Genomic DNA, 25,549 nt, shown 5'->3' on the forward strand with positions numbered 1-25,549 from the left:
AAAACTGCTCATGTTACTCCCTGCAGAAAGCCTCCCAGTGACCATCCCATTCCCTTAAGATGAAGTACAAACCATTATATCAGCTTATTTCTATAGCTTCATCTCTCACCATTCATCCTCCTCACCCTCATCTCTACTGTCCACCCTAAGGCCCCTGAATGTACCATGCTCTGCTTCATTTCCAGGCACATGCTGTTCTTTGCCTCTGCTCTACCCCACTATATCTTTGATGACTAACCTCGTCTATCCTGCAGGTTTCACTATGGTGTCACATCTTTCCATAAGCCTTTTGTGATCTTCCCTGAGCCCAGATTAGGGGCTTCTTCTATATGATATTTTCCCAATTATACTTTCCTCATTATAGTACTAATCATGCAGAATGCAATTTCTTATTTACCTTCCTATTTATTACTCTTCTAGATTATAAGCCAGTTGAGGGAATTTTGTGTTCTTCTGAATCCCTAGCACCTAACATATGGTAAATTTCTACAGATATTTTTCGAATTCATCAACTACATGGTAGATAGCAGGCACTGTGCTAGGCTATGGAAATACAAGAGAAAACAAGAAAGACAAGATTACTCCCCTCATGTAACTTACACTCTAGTGAGCAAGATAGACAGTGAACCAAACAAATAAACCAAAAAATTGCTGCTTGTGTTAGGAAGACAGTAAACAGTTGCTGTAGTAAGGAAGAATAGAGGGCCCTACTTGAATAGGATGGCCAAGGAATTCTGCTTTGAGGAATTGACATTTAAGCTAAGAACTAAAGAATGAGAAGGAGCCAATCATATGAAAGCCAAAAGAAGGACATTATAAGAAGAAAGAAGAGCAGAGAGGCTTACCTGGTGGCGCAGTGGTTGAGAATCTGCCTGCCAATGCAGGGGACACGGGTTCGAGCCCTGGTCTGGGAAGATCCCACATGCCGCGGAGCGACTAGGCCCGTGAGCCACAACTACTGAGCCTGTGCGTCTGGAGCCTGTGCTCCGCAACAAGAGAGGCCGCAATAGTGAGAGGCCCACGCACCGCGATGAAGAGTGGCCCCCACTCGCCGCAACTAGAGAAAGCCCTTGCACAGAAACGAAGACCCAACACAGCCATAAATAAATAAATAAATAAAATTAAAAAAAAAAAAAAAAGAAGAGCAGATGCAAAAATCCCGAAACAGAAAAAATCTTGGTGTATTCTAGGAACTTTGGCTGCAGAGGACACTTTGACTGCAGATGTTGTAACTGGTGGGATAAGGTACATGGTATAAATTTGGAGGTCTCAGGCAGGTGGCAGTCATGCAGGGTCTTTTTGGCCATAGCCAGGGACTTGGATTTGTTCCAACAGGCTGGAAAATCACAGAAGAGTTTTAAAGAGGAGAAATGGCATGCTCCAATTACATTTTAAGAGTTCACTCTGGCTGTGTTGATAATGGAATGCAGGGAGGTTATCATGGAAGTGGAGGGACCAGTTAGAAAGCTACTGCAGTAATCCAGGAGAGGGAGAATAGTGGCTTATACTAGCATAGTCACAAGTGGAGATGGGGAAAAGTGAATGACTTCAAGATGTATTTTGGGGGTAGAACAATTTAGACTTGCTGATGGATTGACTATGAAGGATAAGGGAAAGGGAGGAGACTAGAACGATTCCCAGTTTTCTGACTCCAAACTCCAGTGGCTGAGTGAATAAAGTCACTATTTATAGAAGTAGGGACAATGGGGAGGAATGGCTTAGGGAGGACACAAGGAAATCAAACATTCTATTTTGACTATGTTAAGTTTGAAATGTTTGTGAGGTAACAAAGTAGAGATGTCAAATTAGTAGTTTGAATATATTAATCTGGGGCTTAGATGAAAGGTCTAGCTTTGACATACTAATGTAGGTTTCCTCAGCATGAAGCCTTAGGAAATGGATGAGCTCCCCAAAGAACAAAGTCTAGGTGGCGAAGACGGTGATATTTAGAAACCAAGAGCTAGAATTCCCTGGCGGTCCAGTGGTTAGGACTCGGTGCTCTCACTGCTGGGGCCGGGCTTGGTCTCTGGTCAGGACACTAAATTCCCGCAAGCCTCGTGGCCAAAAAAAAAGAAACCAAGCACTAGATCAGTTACTAGGGGTGTCCCTTCTAGGCGGTCTTACTGGACTGAGCCAGTAATATACATATATTCACACATACATTTACATCTGTGTTTGTTTCTATATCTACCTATATTGAAAATGGTGAGTTCACACTGACATTTCAGTCCATTACCACAGAGCTCATTCTAGCTTTCCTCCTTCCATATTTATACCCCTCTTCTCTCACAGTGAAAAGCTTGACTGTCATTGTCCTCAGTATTCTGCTAGTTGGCTTGATCACCCTGTGTGTGGCCAATCTCCTGACACCTTTAGGCTGCCACCTTGACAGAATGCTCTCTTTGTGCAGGCCTGGCCTTTGGGCAGTTCTTCTGGTCAGGAAGGAAGGAAAGTTCATTTCCTTTATTGAGGTTCTGCACATGTTTTATTATATATATTCTTTGGTATTTTATTTGTTTGGTTGCTATTTTTAAAACGCACTTTAAAAAAAATTACATTTTCTGTTTATTGCTCATATTTGGAAAGGCTACAATATATAGTTTCATTTTTTATATTTGCCAATCTGAGGTTAGAAAGTTTTTATTTCATAGCTTTTATTGGTTACTAGTAACACTGAACATTTTTCAAATGTTTATTAGCCATATTAATTTACGTTTCTGTGAATTGTATACATCATTTGTTTCTTCTCTGAGAATCTTTGTGGTTTTTTAAAAATCAACTTTATTGAGTTCTTTATAAATTCAGGAGAATAATTGCCTGTTTGTTTCAAATATTTTCCAGCTTAATTGGTTGGAATCTTTTAAATTTTCTTTTTTTTTTAATTTACAGAATTGAAAATTTTTATATGGCCTAATTTTTTTTTTTTTTTTTTTGGTCTGTGTTGGGTCTTCGTTGCTGCGCGCGGGCTTTCTCTAGTTGCGGTGAGCGGGGGCTACTCTTCGTTGCGTTGCGCGGGCTTCTCACTGCAGTGGCTTCTCTTGTTGTGGAGCACGGGCTCTAGGCGCGCGGGCTTCAGTAGTCGTGGCACATGGGCTCAGTAGTTGTGGCTTGCGGGCTCTAGAGTACAGACTCAGTAGTTGTGGCACCCGGGCTTAGTTGCTCCGAGGCATGTGGCATCTTCCCAGACCAGGGCTTGAACCCATGTCCCCTGCATCGGCAGGCGGATTCTTAACCACTGTGCCACCAGGGAAGCCCTGGCCTAATATTTTGATTTTTTCCTAGTTATCTTTAAGATTCGGATTGCCTTCCCTCTCCAGAGGTCAGATATTCACCTATACTTTATTTTTGTTAAAGATTTTAAGAAACTTTACATTTTAAGAAATGTTAAATATTTTTGTTAAACATTTTTATTTTTGTTAAATATTTTTAGAAATTTTGTTAAACATTTCTCTACCCATCTGGAACTTACTTTGTTATATTTTTAGCTAGTCTGTAGAAAATTCTAATATTAACAGTATTAATCCTTTACCCATCAGAGTTGTCACCAATATTTTCCCTGGCTTTTTATTTGCCATTTAAATCTTATTTTGATTTTTGACATGTAGAATTGTTCTTTTTTTTAAATTAATTAATTTATTTATTTATTTATCTATTTTTGGCTGTGTTGGGTCTTCATTTCTGTGCGAGGGCTTTCTCCAGTTGCGGCAAGCGGGGGCCACTCTTCATCGCGGTGCGCGGGCCTCTCACTATCGCGGCCTCTCTTGTTGCGGAGCACAGGCTCCAGACGCGCAGGCTCAGTAGTTGTGGCGCATGGGCTTAGTTGTTCCACGGCATGTGGGATCTTCCCAGACCAGGGCTCGAACCCGTGTCCCCTGCATTGGCAGGCAGACTCCCAACCACTGTGCCACCAGGGAAGCCCTGTTCATTTTTTTGTAGTTAGATTTACCTATCTTTACTCTGGTGACTTCTCCTCTTTCTTCTAAGCTTAGAAAGAGACCTCCCCTATGCAGAGATTTAATAAATGTACACTTATATTTTCTTTTTTCTCTTCCTTGCCTTCCTTCTCCCTCTCTCTCTCCTCCTCTTTTTCTTCTCCTTCTTTTTTAGGGTTTGCCTCAAGTCCAGCTTTAAGTAAAATGAGTCACTAAGCAAGCCCCAATCACTTTGGTCTCTTGGGGGTCTTATAGACCCCAAAAAAAAAAAAAAGAAAAAAAAAACCTGTGAGATTGGGATGGATTTCTCTGCAAAACAACTCCCTCCCTTCCCCTCTTACATAAAACACAGCTCAGTGTCAAGCTCCCCAATAAGTGTATGTACATCTGACAATCCATAAACTGCTGAAGTGAAAGGTGGCCTTTAAATACTCTGGATATAAATTTAGCCATTTATACAGAGAGAATGAAAAACAAAATGGCCCGATTCTGCTCAGATGCTGCTTGTTTCTCCTTACACCATGGGGTTCTGTTCTGTGTCATTTCCTTTGAAGTCAGAGGGAGCTCTGTGCAGGACGGCAACTCGAACACCGACCTCTATACATGAAGGTGAGAACTGCCATTACGATAAACTACTCGGCGATGTGGTGGAGGGAACATTGCTCTAACGCTCTTGGTGGCTGCCCTGCAGATCCCACTGTCTGTAAGAGCTTTGTTCAACTGGAGCAAACAAGAACGTTTTGAATCTTGACATACAAGGGCTCATTCAGCAGAGCATCCCCTGTTACGAGAGGAAGTGCTGAGCAGACATTGCAGTTTTTAGCCAGCGCACTGAGGGCATTTCTCTCACATTCTCTCCATCTGTAAAGAGACTGTTTTCAAGACCCCAAAATGGTTTTCTATAGATTGGAGAGATGTATAGGCATTTTTAGTTGTTTGTACTCACATGTAATGGGGGGCAGACCGCAGTCATATCAAAGTAGCCCAGTCTTTTCAATACAGAAAGCAAGAATTCTTCGCAGATTTTAGCTGAGGGTGTTATTTGGTGAAAAGCACGGCTTGGAGTAGAAACCAATGAGAGAAACTTTGACATGGAGAAGGTATTGGAAATGAAGAATCAGGTACATTTGCTTTCTATCTCAGGAGAATTATTTTGTTAATTAGCCCACAGAGACTTTCCTACCCCTTTCACAATGAGTTATGTACCATTTTTTAGGACTCCAAATCAAATGATGATTTCAAGTTGTTATTCTATAAGCATTGGAATGAATAGAGGTCAAAGAGCAAATTGCCTAAATTGATGGGTAATTTTTCCACCCATCCCATGCCCTGACTTTGAGAAGTGATACCCCCTTACTGATTCCTTCATCATATCCTTTTGCTCCTGTCTCCAGACCCTTGCTTAAGCTGTAGCATACAGCTTCAAGGCCCCTGACTCCCAAGGACCCCTCTCAGAGCAGAACACCAGCATTTTGTATTTATAATTTCTCCTGTTGGATAGCATTGGATTGGAGCAGGCATTTTTTACTTACAGTTTTGAATTCTTCTTCATAAAACTTGTATCCACTTCTGCATATAGAATACCCTTTCTTTCCACCGGCCATCAGGTGGTTAGCATGTAGGCAGTATTTAAATCCTTGAGACTGGATAAGATCACTAAGGGAAGAAATGTAAATGGAGAGGAAAGGACTGAGTTCTGGAGCACTCCAAGTTTAAGAAGCTGGGAGAAGAGAAAATATATCTGGGAGATCACACTGAAATAATACACAGGGAGGAGCATCATTCTTTGAAATAATTGTTACGTTGTAATATAATAGTTATAAACTATTCTAGTTTGTGAATATGCCTAATTTGTATAAGCAGTCCTCTACCAAAAGCTTCTTTTTTTAATTAATTAATTAATTTATTTATTTATGGCTGTGTTGGGTCTTGGTTTCTGTGCCAGGGCTTTCTCCAGTTGCGGCAAGTGGGGGCCACTCTTCATCGCGGTGCGCGGGCCTCTCACTATCGCGGCCTGTCTTGTTGCGGAGCACAGGCTCCAGAAGCGCAGGCTCAGCAATTGTGGCTCACGGGCCTAGTTGCTCTGCAGCACGTGGGATCTTCCCAGACCAGGGCTCGAACCCGTGTCCCCTGCATTGGCAGGCAGATTCTCAACCACTGCGCCACCAGGGAAGCCCCACCAAAAGCTTCTTAACAGTTACTCCTGCTCTCAGTTTATCCTTACTCCAATCCATTCAACATACTGCTTAGGTTAACTTTGGATTAATTTTAGTTATTTGTGTCTGGATGAAACATAAAAAATTGGGTAAGTACCACATATTACATTTATATGATGAAATACAGTGCAGTTACAATTTTAATAAGAAAATACTTGCAAAATAATGTTGAGTGAATTAAGCATAATCTCAATTTATACACACACACACACACACACACACATATAACCAGAAAAAATGCTATAAGTTTATCCATCAAAAGCATAGCATATTTCTGAATGGTGGGTTTCCAGGTGACTTTAATTTTATTTTTATGCTTTTCTGTGTTTTGCAAATTTCCTTCATGAAAAAAAATTAATCGTGTACTTTAATTTTGTGGCTTCACAGTCAGGAAAACAGCTTTGATTTTTTTTAATTGAGTAAATTTGATGTGTAAGTTTAAGGTGTACAGCATGTTACTTTGATACATTTATATATTATAATATGATTGCCAATGTAGTGATATTTATCACATTACTTAATTACAGTGCAATAGCATTGTCTATATTCATTATACTGTGTGTTAGATCTCTGTGGCTCAATTACTACTTGTTGCAAATTTGTACCCTAAAACATCATCACTCTTATCCTACCCCCAGCCCCTGGTACACAGTTTTTTACTCTGTTTTTTACAGGTTTAACTTTTTTTTTGGGCTGTGCTGTGCAGCTGGCGGGATTTTAGTTCCCTGACGAGGGATTGAACCCCGGGCCCACAGCAGTGAAAATGCTGAGTCCTAACCACTGGACCACCAGGGAATTCCGAGGTTGAACTTATTTAGATTCCATTTATAAGTGATATCGTCCAGTACTTGTCTTTCTCTGACTTATCGTGCTTAGCATAAAGTGTGCATGGTTTGTCCATGTTGTTGCCAATGGGAAGATATCTTCCTTTCTCATGGCTGAATAATATTCCATTGTGTATCTATACCACCTCTTTTTTTCATCCATTCATTCATTAATGGACATTTGGGTTGTCTTCATGTCTTGGCTATTGTGAATAATGCTGTGATAAACATGGGAGTGCATACCTTGTTGAAATCCTGTTTTCATTTCCTTTGGGTATATACCCAGAAATGGAATTACAGCTTTGATTCTTTATTGCCTAAAAAGATAATATTCAAGTATCTTAATTTAGTAGTCAGACCCTTCAGACGAGAGGCCCAACCTACTTACCCAAACTCTTTTTTTCGGTTAAAAGGTCAAGGTCTTCCGGATGTGCTCTTTACTTTCCTACATCTATAGTTTTTTGAGAGCTGAGATCCTTTTTATTTCCCTCCTTTTCCTATAATTTCTACAAGTCCTTTAAGATACTATTTAAGTTCTGCCTCTTATTTGGTCCCAAGACCATTAATGATGGAAGAGGCTTCAAAGATTAGTGGCTCTGTTATTTAGCATTTACCACAGGATGCTTGGCATTATTATGGTTCTATGAGTCCATAACTTATCTCCCCAACTGGCATTTTGATTCTTAGAGGACAGGTTCTGTGACTTAGAGTTCTTGGTATCCCCTGACACCCCTGTGTCTTGTTCACAGTAAATGTGCAATAAGCATTTGCAATAGTTTAGATCCAAGGTTATTTCAAATATATACATATGTATATATACACATACATTAATATGTATACAAATATATACATATACATTTTAAAATTTGAAATAACTGGATATCTCTCTTTGCATATATGTTTGTATCCTCAGAATGCATTGAGCTTATTCAACAGTTAATTTACTATAAGGGAAACATTTTAAATACTTGTAGTTTTAAACTATTGCTTAAGCATTCTTTCTTCCCTCACAGAAGGTCACTCGTCTTCGCTTCAGGGAATGTTTCCTTCTTACTGTCTACTGAAGTACAGTGTAGCTTTACTTTTCCTCTTAATTCCCTGGTCCCAAATATAATCTCCACATGTGCTCTATCTTTGTAGGTGAAATACGTCCTGCCTCAGTGATATCCAGCCCCAAATGAATTTCCGTTGGTTTAGAGAGCAACTTGAGGATTCTACATTTTGGCACCATTCAATTTCCTTGGCATCTCTCCATAGTCACCATTTAGAAAACTCCTGGTCGGCAGGATTTCAATCCATCATACGCTCTGTGGAGATTAAAAAAGGATTGAATTACATTGGCTTGAAAATGTGATGGAAGATGAAATTTGCTTTACAAAGAAAGGAAGATTTTGAAACTCAAATTGTTCTAATAGGACCCTTATACAGAGATCGTTCTTGAAGTAAAATGGCATATATGTTGAAAGTTCCTTTTTACTTAGGTTGCCACTATGTAAATATCACAATTTTTAAAATCACTCACACAAATAGAGAAAGTTGCAAAACAATATGATTATATTTATGGTCTTAAAAATATGGGAGTATAGGGCTTCCCTGGTGGCGCAGTGGTTGGGAGTCTGCCTGCCAGTGCAGGGGACGCGGGTTCGAGCCCTGGTCTGGGAGGATCCCACATGCCGCGGAGCGGCTGGGCCCGTGAGCCACAGCTACTGAGCCTGCGCATCTGGAGCTGGTGCTCCGCAGCAAGAGAGGCCGCGACAGTGAGAGGCCCGCGCACCGCGATGAGGAGTGGCCCCCGCTTGCCGCAGCTAGAGAAGGCCCTTGCACGGAAACGAAGACCCAGCACAGCCAAAAATAAATAAATAAATAATAAAAATAAAGGAATTCCTTTAAAAAAAAAATATGGGAGTATATATAATTATAAAGCAAGCTTGGATTAAGATATTAAGAAAAGTCCTAAGCGCTGAAGAGCTTATGATGCATATGAAATAATATCCTATTATTTACTTTAAGATTAAAACCATCTTAAAATTAAATAAATGTAAAGGAAGTCCCGACAAGTTCTGATTTTTTGTATCTATGCATTTGTAAAGACATCAAATTCTTTACAAAAATTCTTTTTGTGGTTCTGGTTTCCTGGTGCCTTAAGTACATACTTCATCTGCCTCTTGGGTAATTCTGTTTATATAAATGTAAATGCACAAAAATAGTCTGGAAAGGAGCATGCCAAATCATTAACAGTGGTTACACCTGAGGAGAGGAGTGGGCTGGGGAATGGGGAGCATTGTATTTTTTCATTTTACTCTATTTTTTTCCCCTAATCATCTATAGTCATTTACTTCATGCACAGTCATTAAAAACAAACAAATGAACACACTACGAGAGTAAAACGCCTCACCTTTTTTTTTCTATCAAAATTTCATATTAAGATGCTTATATTTGATAAATGTGAATGTAATCTAGAGGGCAGCTGAAATCATCCTCCAAGTTGAGTGTATTGATTTTTCTTTCTCTTTCATCCAATAACATGGTTAGACAGCTGCTCACTATTAGTTGTTTGTTTTTTGGTTTTTTTCCCAGATATTGGTGCTAGTCATCGTCACCACTGACATCCATTGAGCTCTTCCAGTCTGCCAAGCACTTGTACAGAGCGCTCCCTGTATGAATTTGTTGAACTCCCACAATAATCCTGTGAGGTAGGTATTATTACTACTGTCATTTTACCGTTGAAGAAATAGAGGCTGGTGAGGTTTAACTATCTTGTACAAGCTGGGTCACACAGCTAGCAAGTGATGGAACTGAGCTATGTCTCTGGCCATCTGACTTCAGATTCTGCATAGGAAAGAGGAAGGGAGTGGAACTAGTTCGTGGTTTAAGGTTTTTACTTTATTTCATAGTTGGCATATACACTTTTGTCTAATTGGGAGGTGACTAAAGACATCTGGGTCTGGTTGATGTGTTGGTTGAAAATTACTATTATTATGAGGATGATTATTATAGTATTTAGTAATTATGCAGTGCTTTATCCTTCAAAGAGCTGTGCTTTATAATCATTTATTAGCTATGTCTCACAACGTGTCTACAATGTAAAGATGCACTTATCATGCATTTTTGCAGATGGAGAAACTGAGGCAGAGTAAGATAGGCTATATCTTCATAAGGAAGTGTGAAGGTAGTATGCAACTCAAATTCCTGAGACTCCATTCATGGTTCTTTCTCAACTGACTCAAGGATAATCGTGGAATCTAAGCTTAGGTTCTCTAGGAATCAGACCCTGAAACAAGGATGTGAATGAAAATGGTTTGTTTGGGAATTGCAGCTAACATCCTTAAGGAAATGGGATAGTTGTAAAGGAAGTAAAGGCAGTCAATAAAGAGTATGCTGTTGATTTACAATGTTGTGTTAGTTTCAGGTGTACAGCAAAGTGAATCAGTTATACATATACATATATCCATTCTTTTTCAGATTCTTTTCCCATATAGGTTATTACAGAATATTGTAAATCAACCTTATTTCAATAAAAATTAAAAAAAAAAATTCCTGAGACTTGCTAAACAGCTCATTTTGGACAACAACAGAAGTTTAATTCTTTAAAACTCCTAAAGGAAAATGTAAGTTCCAAAATTTTTTCCCATTTTTAATTAAAAATTAAATGTAAAATATGCTGATGACATATTTGAACGTTGATGGAATGTTGATCGCCATTCCTCTATTTTTGAGCTTTTACTGCATTTGTGTCCATGTGACATTTTTGCTCAAATTCAACCTTGCTATCTCCCATTTCTCCACACAAGCATAATTTGACTACAGATATTGGTTTCCACTGTCAATATTATATTGCTTCAAAGTGCTTCCATTGTCTTTAAAAAATGCCTTTTGTTCACCAAATGCATAAGACTGTTCATGATAATTAGCAATAAAAACAAACTCTGTGAAAGAATTATATTGGAATTAAAGGAAGTCTTAGACGTCTGGCAGTTTGTACACTTCAAAACTGAAGATTATAAACATGTCAGTATGACTTGGGTTGGGAGGGGGAGCGAGATGAGAAGGATCTGTGTGGGTTTAATATAGCAGCCTATAAAAGGCTTGGAAGAGATACATGCACTCTTCTATAAATCTGGTAGTCTCTTTGAGTTGGGAGGCAGTCATGGCCATAGCACATGGGAAAGGCTCAATAAATATTAATTTAGTGGTTAAGACCATGTCTCTGGAGACAGACTGCCTGGGTTCTAATCCTGGCTCCATTACTTGCTTGCTACCTGAACTAGCTGTGCTTGTGTTTCTCCATCCAGGAAAAAAAAAATCACAATCCATAAAGTTAGTTTATCATGAAGCTTATTCAACTGTTTGTTATTATTTCTCGTTTCTGTTTCCAAGGCAGTTGACAAATAACATTAGCTACAATGCCTGTAAAATGTTGGTGGTAATCATATTTATAATCTGATGTCTGCACTTGCTTGGCTTGTTTAGAAATGGTACAAGATGGTACCTCACAATTTTCTACCTCAGAAAAACAATTTAAAATTACCTCAGAATACACTGAAATAAATCATTAAGAACACATGTAAAATCTACAAGGCAAAATTCTATACTTGTTTCTCTAAAACATCCGTATGATCCCACACACCAGTGGCTCCAAACTCAGCGCTTGACATGAAGATTTCACACATGAGTGGAGCCAACTCATTGTACTACTTGAATGGAGAGCTGCACCTGAGCTAAAGACGCCAACACCTTGTGGGATGCACGCCCAGTTTGCCAGTGTCTAAATTTTCAAGAGATGCCAGAAATTGGGATTTTTATTTTATGTGACATTTCTCATTTAAAAATTTTTGGCTCAGTTTATTTCTTGGTACAGAACTCTGTGGGTCAAACAGCACATTTGAGGCCATTTGTCAAATCTCTGCCAACTATACTAGTACATATCTACAAGTACACCGTGCTGTTATTCAAATTAGCAAGTGTTTTTTAAGCACTTGTGCCAAGACATGAATAAAAGGTAAGGAAGACAAAATATGACAAAGCCTTCATGAAACTCACAAGTCTAGTGGGGAGATAGGCAATAATGTCACAGAAGAGAGTGAAAAATGCCATAGTAGAGTGTGGAACCCAGGACTTAAGCCTGGTGATTTAAGTATTTGATCAGTCCTACGTTAAAACAAACAAAAAACACAAAGAACCCCATTATTTGAAAGGTTGGCAAACTAGTGGACACCCAAGTAGATGGTTCTTTTGTTTAACAAAACACCTTAATGGATTTTTGGGGTGGGAGCTATGCATAGACAGGGCTATAGCCTTGCACAGTTCCAGGGGGACCATTCCTATTGTCGCCTGTGCAATTGGCACCCCCTCGAGCACCATTCAGGTTGTATTCTTTGTGAATGCTACCCCCTGGAACTGTGCAACTTGGCGACTCTGTCAACAAAGATAGGCCTGGAGTCTGGTCTGAGAGGAGGATTGAGAGCTAAATCCTTCTACATAATAAAGTGGGAGGAATTTTAAGTCTTTGCCTAGTGGGTGGAGGCAGGAGGGTGGAGGGGTGCTTGTTATGGGGAGAAGAAAGGGTTTGGAGAAAAGATCTCTAGGATGTGGATGGGCCAGCAATTTGGCAACCACCTGGAGCCTATGAACCTGTTGAGAGATTTCTTGTAATTTTTAAGAGAAACACATATAATCCTCTGTCATCCTCTTTAACCTCCAGTAGATACTGACAAATTAAGTCAAAAGGCTTTTTCTTTGGCATCAGCTATAGTTTTTGAACCTCTTATGTATGAATCAGGAGATAACCAGGAAAGATTCAATGCTCAGGCTCACATAGTAACACTTGGCTAAACATATTAATATTATAGTAACTTGTCTTTTTACTGTTTTTCTTCAAAAACTCAGAGCACTTACACTTTTATTTCTTCATTTGTTCTAACATTCCAGTGTGGGAGGGGCAGATTTATGATAACATTATTTATAGATGGAGAAATTGACATAGAGATTAAATTGCTTACCAAATGTTGCATAGTTGGGGTGGTGAAGCCCACAGTGGAATTTGGTTCTCCAAGCTCCTGCTGTGAGGTGGAGCGATCATGAGTTTTGGAATTAGAGGGATCCTTGTTTGAACAACCCTGATTTCTGCCCCTTAATAAGAATGTGGCCTTAAGTCAATTACTTCACCTAAGCCTCAGTTTTTCTCTTCTGTACAATTAAGGCCATGAAACCTCATGGTAGTGCAGTGGAGATCAATTTAGAAAATGCACGTTAAGCCCTGGCACAGAGAAGTTCCCAAGTGAGATTAGTTCCACCCCCAAGCCAGTATTATCTGGTTAAATTTCAGTACAAATTGAAAGTAATCAAAACAGAATTCTCCATTAATTTTTTTTCTAGCCTCCTCTCCCACTGAGAGCAAAACATGAATAAAAATGCTTCAATACATCATTTAATTCATTGGGAAGAACTTTTGCTTCAGTAGAGTTATTTCTGTTGGGGATAATTAGAAAAAAAAAAAGAGGGTTATGTGGAAGACAAGATAGTAGAGTGCAGAGGTTCTAAAACTGGAGAATGTTTTAGAATCACTAGGAAGGCCTGTCTGAACACAGATGGCAGGACCCCACGCCAGACTTTCCGATTCACAAGTTCTGGAGTGAGGCCTAATAATTCACATTTGTAACAAGTTCAAAGATGATGTTGATGATACTAGCCCAGGGACTACACCTCGGGGAAGCACCAGTATGGTCAAGTGAAATTCTGGGGGTGAGGTCCAGCGCTCTGTGTTTTAACATGACCTTCAGGTGATTCTGATGCACTCTCGAGATTGAGAACCTTTGGCACAGCGGCGAGGAGCAGCTGAGGAGAAAGACTCATATTCAAATCCTGGCGGCACCACTTACTAGTTAGATGACCAGATTCCGTGACCAACCTTTAGCATGCCTGCGTCCAGCAGGAGAGCCTGACAATGTCTGTGATTCAGGATTCCCTCTCACTATCCCTCTAAGCCCTTGGTGGAAAGAGAAGTTAGTGAGTCCTGCCAACCCAGGCTCTGTTTTTTTACTTCTTCACACTCCAAGGCACGAAAGGCTGGTAAATTTGGGTATTACAGAAGTATTTACAAACACTTCTGTGATCACACACACAAAAATAACACAGTGCTGTAACAAAAGCCAAAAGCAAAGGCATTGTTTGCATCTTAAATTTGTAATAACGGGTTCTGAACTATTTCTATTTCCCCTGCCTTGCTTAGTAGACAATTTTGAAAAAATCTTCCTCTTCCTCCCCCTCAGTTTTTAGAGATGTTTTGCAGATAGTATGCATGCTAAACACCCCCATACCGCCCCCCCCGCCCCAAAATCTGGACTCAGATACAGAAACTATCTCAGATGTCCGGTGCCTTCCTGATTTTGTGGCTGAGGAATCCCTTTTTCTTTTTCCCCCTCTTTTCCCTGCCTGGCGTCTGACTCTGGGTCCTCAAACTGTCTCAGCTCACAGCGTCACAAGTATCCAGGCTGGCCCCAAGACATTCTTTGTCTCACCTACCTTCATTTTTCCCATTGCAAAAACCTCTACTCTTTCTTTATTTCCTTAACTAACCTTTTCTATTGCCTATTGCTAACCCATAGTTTTTCAAATTACCCCCTGCTAGAGTGACTCCACTGGAGGAAAAACTGTTCCTGTTAATGATGAGGCATGAGAATTGTTGATTTTTACCCAGTCATACTTTGGTACTAGGTACACCACTGTTTATCAAGCATTTTTATTTTGAATTCCCGTAACAATCCAGAGATGATTATATATGTGCATACACACAAACACACATCAAATATATCAAATATATTACAAATGAGGAAACAGGCTTGGAGAGGTCAAGCAACTTGCCCAGGCTGAAAAAGTAAAAGTATTAAATAACAGGATCCAGGCAGTAAGATTCCAGAGTCTCCCAGCTCTTGGCCTCAAGTGATGATGGAATATAGGAATATAATTTGGTTCCTGCCCTTGAAGAACTTAAAAATCGTGTTAGGGATAAGTGAAATTTATACACACAACATGAGTTAAAATAAAATCAAGAACCGAAGTTTGTGGTGTTGGGTTTGGTTTCCTCCTCTGCAAGACGTAGATAATAGCACCAACCTCAAGGGATTTGAGGACGATTAACTGAGTGAAGCACCGAAGCGCTTAATACAGTGTGTATCACGCAGTTAGCGGTCAATAAATGTTAACTATCATTATTTTTAAAGGAGGTAGATTGGAATGGTAAGAATACTGGAGAGAGTCGGAGGGCGGGTGTAGGCGCTGGATCCTTGCACCTAAATTTTCTGAGCCCCGGTTTCCTCCTCTGTACAATCAGGTGGCCTGAGTGGAACACGTCGAAGAGCTGTAAAGGATACAGCCGGAGTTTGGGGAAACGAGGGGCCAAGGGGCAGAAAGGGTTAGCGACCAGCCCGGGGGCGGACTTGCGGGAGCCCTCGGAGAGGCCCCGCCCCGCTCCGCCCCGCCTCGGAGGCCCTGGCAGCTCCAGCCCGGGAGCAGTTCCGGTGCCAAAACCCTTCCCTCCCCCGCTCCCCCGGAAGTGCTTTTCCAGGGTTCGGGCCGGAGAGAGGCCTTGTAGGTACAGACGCTGAGGCTCGGTCGGCTCCGAGGAGGGGCTCCTGCCCGGGTGGGAGTCCGGGGTTCCGCGCCCGCCAACCCGCGCCTTGCCCCCTCCCAGCTCCCGGGCCGACGGTGAGTGGCCGGCGGAGTGAACTTTGACGGCCGCGGGCCGCGTCGGGGCTGGCGCTCTCGGGCCCCCGCTGCCCGCTCCGGGCTGCGGGCTGGCCTGTCGGGGTTCGAGAAAGGGGGTTGTCGACCGCCGCGGTCTTCGCCCAGCCCGCGGGGCGGGAAGGAGCGGGCGGTGGGGCCGTGGGGTGGGCGGGGCGGAGCCGGGGAGGGGGTTCCTGGAGCTGTTGTTGCTGTTGGGACTTGAAAGTAAGAATGGGCTGGGCCTCCGTCCATCCAACCCCCTTATTTCTGCTCCCCCAGATCGTCGCGCTGCCTCTCGGATTTGGTTTTCTCTGTCCGACCCGGGTCTGGGAATCTGGACGTCAGACCCAGTCTTGGGCTCTAGTTCCCGACTTCCGCGACCTCTGGGTCTGTCCTCGGGCTCAGTAATTAGCTGGGGTCCCAGAGGTGGTGTCTCCTTGGTCCCAGGGCGGGGCGAATCGTGTGTAGATGCCGGAGATCTCTTGCAAGGCTTTCCATCTAGACCCGCTTAGGGGTTGCCTACGGTCGATTTGGACTGCGCTTGGGACGGGTTCTGGATTCGTAGGTCAGTGTGGCACCACCGTGCCTCCGATGATCTTTACTCACTCGAAAGCTTACTCAAGCTGTTGTTGAAGTCACTTCTTAAAAAAACAACTTGCTTGAGGAAAATCGGGAGCTCAGGTAAATTCCCTTATTTTCTTGGCAGACGTAAAAAATGATGCTTTCTCTAATCTACATTCCTAATTCTGTGGCTCTAAGAAGTCGCAGTTGGTTGATGAGTTTAGTCTGCGTTTGTTGCACGTATTTACTGCAAACGGTTGGAGAATTATTACGCCCCCTCTTTCCCGAAGTTTGTATACTTGGAATTGTCATTTTCCTTAACAGTTCATATTTGGAATTGTCATTTTCCTTAACTTTTAAAGAAAAATTGTTCTTGGTAACTCCAAGGAGGTTCTTTAGACTGTTAAGCTGTTCCTGCAATGCAGAGGTTCACACAGGTGGGCAGAAGTGTTTTGGTTTTTGTCTTTTGTTGTTGTTGTTTTTTTTAAATTTATAGTATGAGGTGTTTACTTCGGATAAATTGAGCATTTCCTAGAGGAGAAAGTGATGTAGGTGTTGTTTTTAGTGAACAGATTTTAGGTAATAAACTACTCCTGAAAGGTTTGTAGGAAATAGGATTTTCCACATTTAATGGTGATTTTTAAATTATGATCATAAGGGAATGCAGTTACTGCAGATTTTGACTACCAGTAGATGACCATTGCAGTGTAAAGTATATGCACACCACCTTTGTGAAACCAGTGACACTTGCCTGCACTTCTCATCTTGTGCTTATATTAGGACTTATGCTGTAGTTTTTTGGGGGTACTTATCTCATTTTCTCACCTCCCACCACTGGAAGGGGAGGTAGTCTCATGAATTAGGGAAAACAGACTGAAGTGACAAGTTCAGGGAGCTCTCTTATGCAAAAGAAGATTTATTTCAGGGTTGTTGATCTTCAACAGGCAAAGGGTGGATGATTTTTAAAGTCCCTGGAAAAAATTGTGGAGTGGAGATTAGTTGCTCAACTTTTAGATTTAGATGAAAACTGTAGATTCTTAGCTACTTGAAATGCTCTAATTGTTTAGAGCCTATGGTTGGAATATTGGAATTGAGAGAATCTGGAAACGGAGTCAAGTTAGATACGGTTGTGGATCTGTACTGAAGGTATGATAGTTAATGTGTTTTGAAGGGAAGGATTTCAAGAATTGTAAGAACAGAAAAAGGTAATTGGGGAAAATCAGATACCCTTAGTAAATTTAGTTATGTTTAGTTCAACAGATACTGAACATTTACATTGGAGATTATATCATTCAAGTCAATTCAACAGATATTGCTATGTTAGGCATCAGGCTATGTTAGGCCACCATGTAGGAGCAAGTAAAGATACAGCCCTTACAGCTAAGCTTCATGTTTTTGGCAATAATTTTTTTAAGGTTTGTCAGAAATCATGAAGAGCGTATTAAATATTTAGGCATATTAAAATATTTTTCTAATTGGAGGTGAGTTCTTTGTGCTTCATGAAAATCACTGCTAGGCATTATAGGATGCAAAGATTAAATCTTGGGTCTTTAGGAATTTGAAATCTAGAAGGGGATGTCAGATATTTGTATAAAAATTTACAGCATATAGAAATATACGTTAATACTACATGAGTGGTTTGATCTAAAGTTTGGAGTTGTATGAAAGGAAAATGGATTCATTCTTAGAGTAAAATGGAAAGTGGTGGAGGTATAGGTATATTATAGGTATATTATATATATATATATAATACTTATAAAGTTAGTTCTGAAGCTCTTATTTATTGAGCATTTAGTGTATACCAGGCTCTATGCTAGTTGCTTTACATACATTTTCTAAGCCTCATAACAACATCTAAGCATATTTCTTAATAATGAGGGCACTGATACTTAAATAAGTTAAGTAACTTACCCGGGCTATGTAGCTAGCAGGTAACTGAGCCCCAATTTGAATCCAGGTCTGCCTGGTGCCAAAGCCTGTGTGTTTTCGCTACAGCATGCTGCCTTGCAATAAACCAGCAGCCTGAGTTCAACACTGCAGAGGGTAAGACTTTTCTAAGACAAAAGTGTAGGGGCTGGGAGTAGGTGGATGAAGAAAGCTTTTTAAATAAAGGGAATGATGTGAGCACAAATGTGGAGGTGGGAAAGTTCATTGTGTCCTCAGAGGAAAGTTAGTGGACCAGATTACTTAGAATATAGGGTTCATTTTTGGGAATAAGAGATGAGGTTTGAAATTTAAATTGGGGCTGGATTGTGGAACATGTTTAAGTGCTGTATTTAGGAGTATTTGGGAAGTAATGAGAAACTACCAAGGTCTAATAGTGTAGTGTGTAGAATGATTTGTTGTAGACAGCCGACTTTCAATAGAGTATAAATAATAGGCAAGGGCAATGGTGTTGGTATGATTTACTAGGTGGGTGGGAGGAGGGATTGTTGGGAAAGGTTTGGAGGAAGTGGAGGTTGAAGATTACACTCATTTTAAGTGTGGGTGATGGCAGTGGTGGTACTATTACTAGAAATATGGACAAGAAGGTGCATAATGAGATCAGTTTTGAATATGGTGAGTTTTTTATATACTTGCCAAACACTGGAAATGCTCAGAGGTTTTTGGAAATATGGGTTTGTAGTTCATGAGAGAGGTCAGTGCTAGGCATATATTAAACATGTGTGTAGAGAATAATGGAAACACATGTATTAGTTGAATCTGTATATGAAGATGAAAGAGCCAAGGGAAAGTTTAGATGGAAAGAAAAAAAAAAAACCCTTTATTTTAGATGGCATCTATTTAAAACAGAAGGAAAAGACACTAAATAGATAATTTTATTCAATGGGTAAAAAACTTGACAGTCTGTATACTGCTCACTCACATTGCAGATTCAGATGGAGTAGAAAAGAATCCGATCATTGAAAATCTAATTGGGAAACAAAACTTTCTTGCCCGTTGCTAGTAAGAATACTGTGCTATCATTACTCTATTTCAGAGAGGAAGAACTATTTCAGACTCATTTGGTTCAGGGTGTTAAGTCTTTGGTTACTGTAGAGCTGTTTGGTCGTTCCTTTTGGACATTGGCAAGTGATATGGAAGCAATTCTCTGATATAGTATTCTCTTTATTTATATGTATGACTTTCAGTTTTGGTTTCAATATCAAGAACTTCTGATTATTCAAAGATAATTTTTGTGCCTCCTGTTACTACTGGCTGCTAATAGTGCTTTTCATAGAAAATGGTATTTAATTACATATTTTTCTTTCAACTCTCTTTTATAAGTACTTTTGATTAACATGAGTAGTTTTGTCTCTAATATTTGGACTATCCTAGAGAGATAGAATGATAAGACACTCTATCCATCATATAATGATACATATATAAAAACTATATATTTTAATTTGGAAACTATTTAAGAACTATAGATTTACAGAACTTCGTGTGGTTTTCTGTTTAGATATTTAATTTAAGGGAACCTGTGTATCAGTGTATAAAAGATTGTAATTATTTGCAGAATGAGGCTTAGAGTTGTAACTTTTTGAGGGCAAGTTGATTATTTTTAGACTGAGTTACCATGGAAGTGTTTATTTCCTTCTTGATCATTCATACATTCCTTTTGTTTTTAGGAATATGGCTTTCACTCTGTGAAAGGCAGGCACTTGGGAACACGGAGGAGTCCTGTGTCAGTGTTGTCGGAGGCAGGGGTTTGTGTGTGCTTTGTCTGGGCTGGTTAGCTTAGTTGCCGTGAGCCTGCTATTCATGAGGCAAAGGTCAGGAGTTCCATTTAGCTTCAGTCTGAGTGATGGCCAGGGAGTACACCTCTCACTCCTGCCAGCTGTCTTGGAAATTCCTCGGTTGTCCTTGGTCACAAAGGTGACTGGATTGGGATGGATCTTTTTACCACTGGAAGAATATTAGAGGAAATTTAGCATGATGGTTAGGAACTCTGACTCTGGAATCAGACAGACCCGTGTCAAAATTCTTGGTCTGTGACCTTGGGAGAGTCCCTAAACCCCTCCAAGCCTCGATTACCTCATTATTGAATAGGTTAATATTTGGTTTGGGCATGTGCTACCATTGCTTTCTTTTTCCAAGTGGGAGTTAGCTGCTTAGACCCGTGGTTCCCAAATGGTGGACTGTGGAGCGGTGTCAGTCCACGACAGAGGTTTCACTTGTCTGAAGTGAAATGAGAATGAGTGAACTTCTCATAAACCTACACTTACTGAATTTAGAAGATAATATTTTTTTTTCTAAAATTATCTCTTACCATTTTTGGTATAAGCATATTAGATTTTTTTTAATGAAATAATGGTGATAGTAATTGGTAGTTATTTTCTTTTTAAATGTCTTTGGCAGAATAAAAGTTGGCAACTCTGTGTTCGTTCCCCCCTGCCCCCCACCTTTTTTGTCCCCTAGAGATTACGACTTTGTGAAATCTGAAAATCTTGGTTTAAACAGAGCCAGGAGATTGGGGGGGGGAGTATTCATCCAACATATTTATGCATATTCAAGTTAGGTTTGGGGTACATTCTACCCTTCAACTACTCTACAGTGGCTGTATTGTGATTCTCACCTCCATTGCATCTAATTTTGTCAAGTTTTACATTAATACTTACAGCACATTTCAAGGAGCAGTTCAGATTGTTTTCAGTTGAGTTCAAACAAGTTGCTCCAAATTATTTGTTTAAAGCTGTGTTTCTCAACCGGAGTCCCATGAGGAGACCAGCGAACCGTGGGGGCCGCTGCTGTAAGTCATCCTCTGTTGATGAGCCAGGAAGACAAATACCTCGCCTTTGACATAGTGAAGTAGCAGAAAGTGGCTTTCCTTTTCACCTCTCCTGCAGGATCGTTGAAGCTAGAGTGAGAAAATCTTCGTTTAATATAGAAAGTAAACCTTGTACACATATTGGTATTCAGAATGCTTTCTAGAGAAAGAGAATAGTTCAGTACTTTGCATAATGGGTTATGTAAGTGGAGCCCCAGAAGTCCTCCTGAGGACACAAAACAATTTATTAGCATAAGTGTTTATTGAAATTGCATTCAGCTGTTTAGATGAGAAGCTTATTGACCCCCTGGTTCACTTAGAGTTGGGGGAAAACTTAAGTTGCAAACCTAGCCTAAGTGACTGTTAAATTAAGGCTTAACATTTGTTTCCTTTGAATGTTTTTGGTTAGGTAATTTTAAAAATTCGAGTGCTATAGAAATACTTAATTTGTGTTAGAATGCCTAAAGCAAAATGTTGAGGTTAAGCTGAAACAGCTTAGGCCCTCTGTCCTTTAATTTTAAAGAAAGTGGAGGTTTGCTGCTTTAGATATTAAGGATGCTATTGTTTTATAGAGTTTTGTTGTACATCATTGTTTCTGTTAAATTAAAAAATCATGTAGAATTCATTTATTTATTTATTTATTTATTTATTTATTATTATTTATTTATTTATGACTGTGCTGGGTCTTCGTTTCTGTGCGAGGGCTTTCTCTAGTTGTGGCAAGTGGGGACCACTCTTCATTGCGGTGTGCGGGCCTCTCACCATCGCGGCCTCTCTTGTTGCGGAGCACAGGCTCCAGACGCGCAGGCTCAGTAATTGTGGCTCACGGGCCCAGCTGCTCCGCGGCATGTGGGATCTTCCCAGACCAGGGCTCGAACCCGTGTTCCCTGCATTGGCAGGCAGACTCTCAACCACTGTGCCACCAGGGAAGCCCCATTTATTTTAAGAATGCTTAAATTTTTCCTCCTAAGTGCTGCCGACAGCAGAAATGAATGGTATGTTCAGAAGTCTGGAGGTGCGGCCCAGAGTGTCCTGCTATAAGTAGAAAATTTCATGATGCCTGTAGCGTTTTGTTTTTAAAAATTCATATGAATTTTGCATTTTGCTATTTTATATGTATGTAAACAGTATTTTAAAGTACTGCCAACTAAAGTTGGTGCCCCCAAGAAGGGTCATGTGTTCATCCTGTGGATTTTTGTATCCTTTTGATGTGGCTTGTATTACAATTTAGTAGCACTGTGCTTAACTATTTAATTTTGGCTCATTAAAAAAAAAATCCTGTGTTCTGATGGTTTTGGTGAGACATGGGAGATGGTGAAGAGATCCTCGCGCTTTCTGCATATTTCTTAACAAACAGCAAACTATTTTAAAATACTACTAAGGAGCTGTAGTTTCATAGAAATAAAATGACTTTGAAAGGAGATTTAATAATTATAAAAGTAAGAACATCTGAAAATTTAAGATTATTCAATTATCAGTATATTTTAATGTTATAAAAATATAGCAGCATTGTCTAATAAACTTACTGCAGTGATGGAAATATTCTGTATCTGCATTATTTAATATAGTGGACCTCAGATGGCTACTGAGCACTTAAATGTGTCTAGTGTTAACAGAGGAACTGAATTTTAAATTTTATTTAATTTTAATTAACTTTAAGTGTGAACAGCCCCTTGTGGCTACTGTATTAGTGCTGCCCTCTAGGGTTAGGAACACAAGAGGGAGAAGAGAGGTTAGGAATCTTCGTGCCACCCCTCAGCTCAGTTATAGGCAACGATTAGGCACTCAATAGGTAGTTGTTAAATAGAATAATGAATCTTTTTAAATTCTTTCAATTTTAAATACCAAGGTCTGGGACATATTCTAGATTTTTAGGGAATGATGACTAGCCTTTTGGTTTTTTTCTTGTGTTGATTTTTAAGATTTACTTTTATTACAAAAGCATATAGGATAATAAATGTGCAACTTAAATAATTATAATATGAACTACCATGTACCACTAACTAGCTTAAACAGTAGAACACTGCCTCTTTGAAGCCCCTTTGTACTTCTCACCACTTGTGTTCTCTGACATGCTTCCTAAGTAACCGCCATCTGAATTTTGTGTTAATCATTCCCTTGCTTTTCTTTTTTAATTTTGGTGAATGTATTTTTAAAAAATCCATTTTCCTCTCTCTTCACATTTGGAAGTTAAATTCTGTGTAGTTTTCCTTTATCTTAGTTCTCCCTGACTCCCAACAAATTAGATGTTATTGTTGTTTTAAACACTGTTGCTTTGATTTGCCTATATATTTACAAGTGTCTTTGCTCATTTCCATTTGCATCTCAGACTTCCTGTCTGGGATCTGGGATCAGATCATTTTCTCTCTGCCTGAATATCCTTTAGAGGGTCTGTTGTTGAAAAACTTTTTATTTGTTTGAAAGTACCTTAGTCTTATTCCTGAAGGTCGCTTTTCTGAATGTGCATTCAATGCTAGCAATTATTTTTTTCTTTATTATAGATCTTATTCCATTTTCTTCTGGCTTTTATTGCTGTTGAAAAATTGGTAATTCATGTAATTTGTCATTCCTTTAGAGATACAGTTGGCCCTCCATATCTGCAGGTTCTGCATCCTTGGATTCAACCACCTATGGGTTGAAATATTCGGAAAAAAATTCTAGAAAGTTCCAAAAAGCAAAACTTGAATTTGTTGCATGTTGGCAACTATCTATATAGCATTTCCACCGTATTAAGTATTAGAAGAAATCTAGAGTATACAGGAGGACATGCATGGGTTATATGCAAATACTCACAATTTTATATAAGGCACTTGAACATCGGAGGGGTATCCTGTGGCGTCTTGGAACCGTTCCCGTTTGGATAACCGAGAGACGACTGTATCTTGTTTCATTATAGCTAGTTTTAGAATCTTTTCTTTGTCCTTGGTGTTCTGCACTTTAATTTTGATATGTCTAGAAGACGGTTTCTTTTATTTATCATGCTTGGTATGCAGTAGGCTTTGGAATCTGAAGATTGGTGTCTTTCAGCAATTTTGGAGAACTGTTGGCCATTTTCTCCTCAGATTTTATTTTCTATACTTTCTATCTGAAACTTGTATTTGAAGTACGTTAGATCTTTTTACTCTATCCACCAGGCCTCTTAACCTGTTTTTTATATTTTCCATTTCTGTATTTTTCTGTATTGTGTTCTGGATAATTAGTATCTTTTCTTCCAGTTAGCTGATTCTCACTTCAGCTTTGTTCACCTGTTTTTTTGAATTTTTTCACTTTATTTTAACAATTATATCAATTTTTTTTTTATTGTGGTAAAATATACATAAATAGAATTTACCATTTTAACCATTTTAAAGCGTACAGGTCAGTGACATTAAGTATATTCACATTGTTGTGCAATTATCACCACTGTCCATCTCCAGGACTTTTTTCATCATCATAAACTTCATGAAGTCGGTACCCATTCAATGATAAGTCCCTGTTCCCTCTTCACCCAGCCCCTGGCAACAACTGTTTCACTTCTATGAATTTAACTATTCTAGGTACCTCATATACGTGGATCATACAGTATTTGTCCTTTTGTCTGGCTCATTTCACTCAGCATAATGTCTTTAGGGTTCATCTGTGTTGTACCATGTTTACTGAGTTTCTAAAAATTTCCATTTACTATGTTTTTTTAATCTCTAGAAGTTCCATTCAGTTCCTTTTTAAGATTGTTTATCCTTTTTTGGTAGTTATTCCTTTTTTAGTCATGTTCTCAAGATATCTTTTATTTCTTAAAAATCTATTAAATATACTTATTTTATATTTGTCTGATAATTCCAGTATCTGAAGTCTTTTTTTTTTTTTAATAAACTTATTTATTTATTTTTTATTTTTGGCTGCATTGGGTCTTCGTTGCCATGTGCGGGCTTTTTCTAGTTGCGGTGAGCGGGGGCTGTTCTTTGTTGCGGTGCGCAGGCTTCTGATTGCGGTGGCTTCTCTTGTTGCGGAGCATGGGCTCTAGGCATGTGGGCTTCGGTAGTTGTGGCACGTGGACTCAGTAGTTGTGGCTTGCGGGCTCTAGAGTGCAGGCTCAGTAGTTGTGGTGCATGGGCTTAGTTGCTCTGCGGCATATGGGATCTTCCCGGCCCAGGGCTCAAACCCTTGTCCCCTGCATTGGCAGGCGGATTCTTAACCACTGTGCCACCAGGGAATACAGTATCTGAAGTCTTTGCAGATGTGATTCTGCTGTTTGTTTTGCTGGCTCTTGCTCATGGTGCTGTGTTTTCCTAATTTGTTTTGTAATTGGACTGTGAAGTTCCTTAGAACTTTCTCTCTACTAATTTTGCAGAGTGATTTTTAAAAAATAGTATATAGCTTAGAGCTTTTAAGTAACCCCCTGGAGATTAGTATCCTGTGTTCTTAAACTTTTTATTTTGAAATAATTTCTAACTTATAGTAAAGTTGCAAGAGTGATATAGTAGACTCTTACACCCTTTACCTGTATTAACCAATTTTTACCATTTTGCCATATTTGTCTTATGGCACACACACACATTATTATTTATT

At 39.7% G+C, this 25,549-nt stretch overlaps 1 protein-coding gene across 5 annotated transcripts in view; it reads left to right on the top strand.

Annotated features, from left to right (window-relative positions):
• Positions 1–15,547: 15,547 nt before the first annotated feature.
• The window catches only part of FRS2 (fibroblast growth factor receptor substrate 2), a 121,437-nt gene continuing 111,435 nt past the window's right edge, over positions 15,548–25,549 (top strand). For all 5 annotated transcript variants that reach the window (XM_068560342.1, XM_068560339.1, XM_068560341.1 and 2 more), the window contains exon 1: positions 15,548–15,675. The gene's annotated coding sequence lies outside the window, so the exon portion shown is untranslated. The remainder of the gene's footprint in view (positions 15,676–25,549) is intronic.

The sequence above is a fragment of the Eschrichtius robustus genome, chromosome 13 (assembly GCF_028021215.1).
Source record: "Eschrichtius robustus isolate mEscRob2 chromosome 13, mEscRob2.pri, whole genome shotgun sequence".
Taxonomy (NCBI): domain Eukaryota; kingdom Metazoa; phylum Chordata; class Mammalia; order Artiodactyla; family Eschrichtiidae; genus Eschrichtius; species Eschrichtius robustus.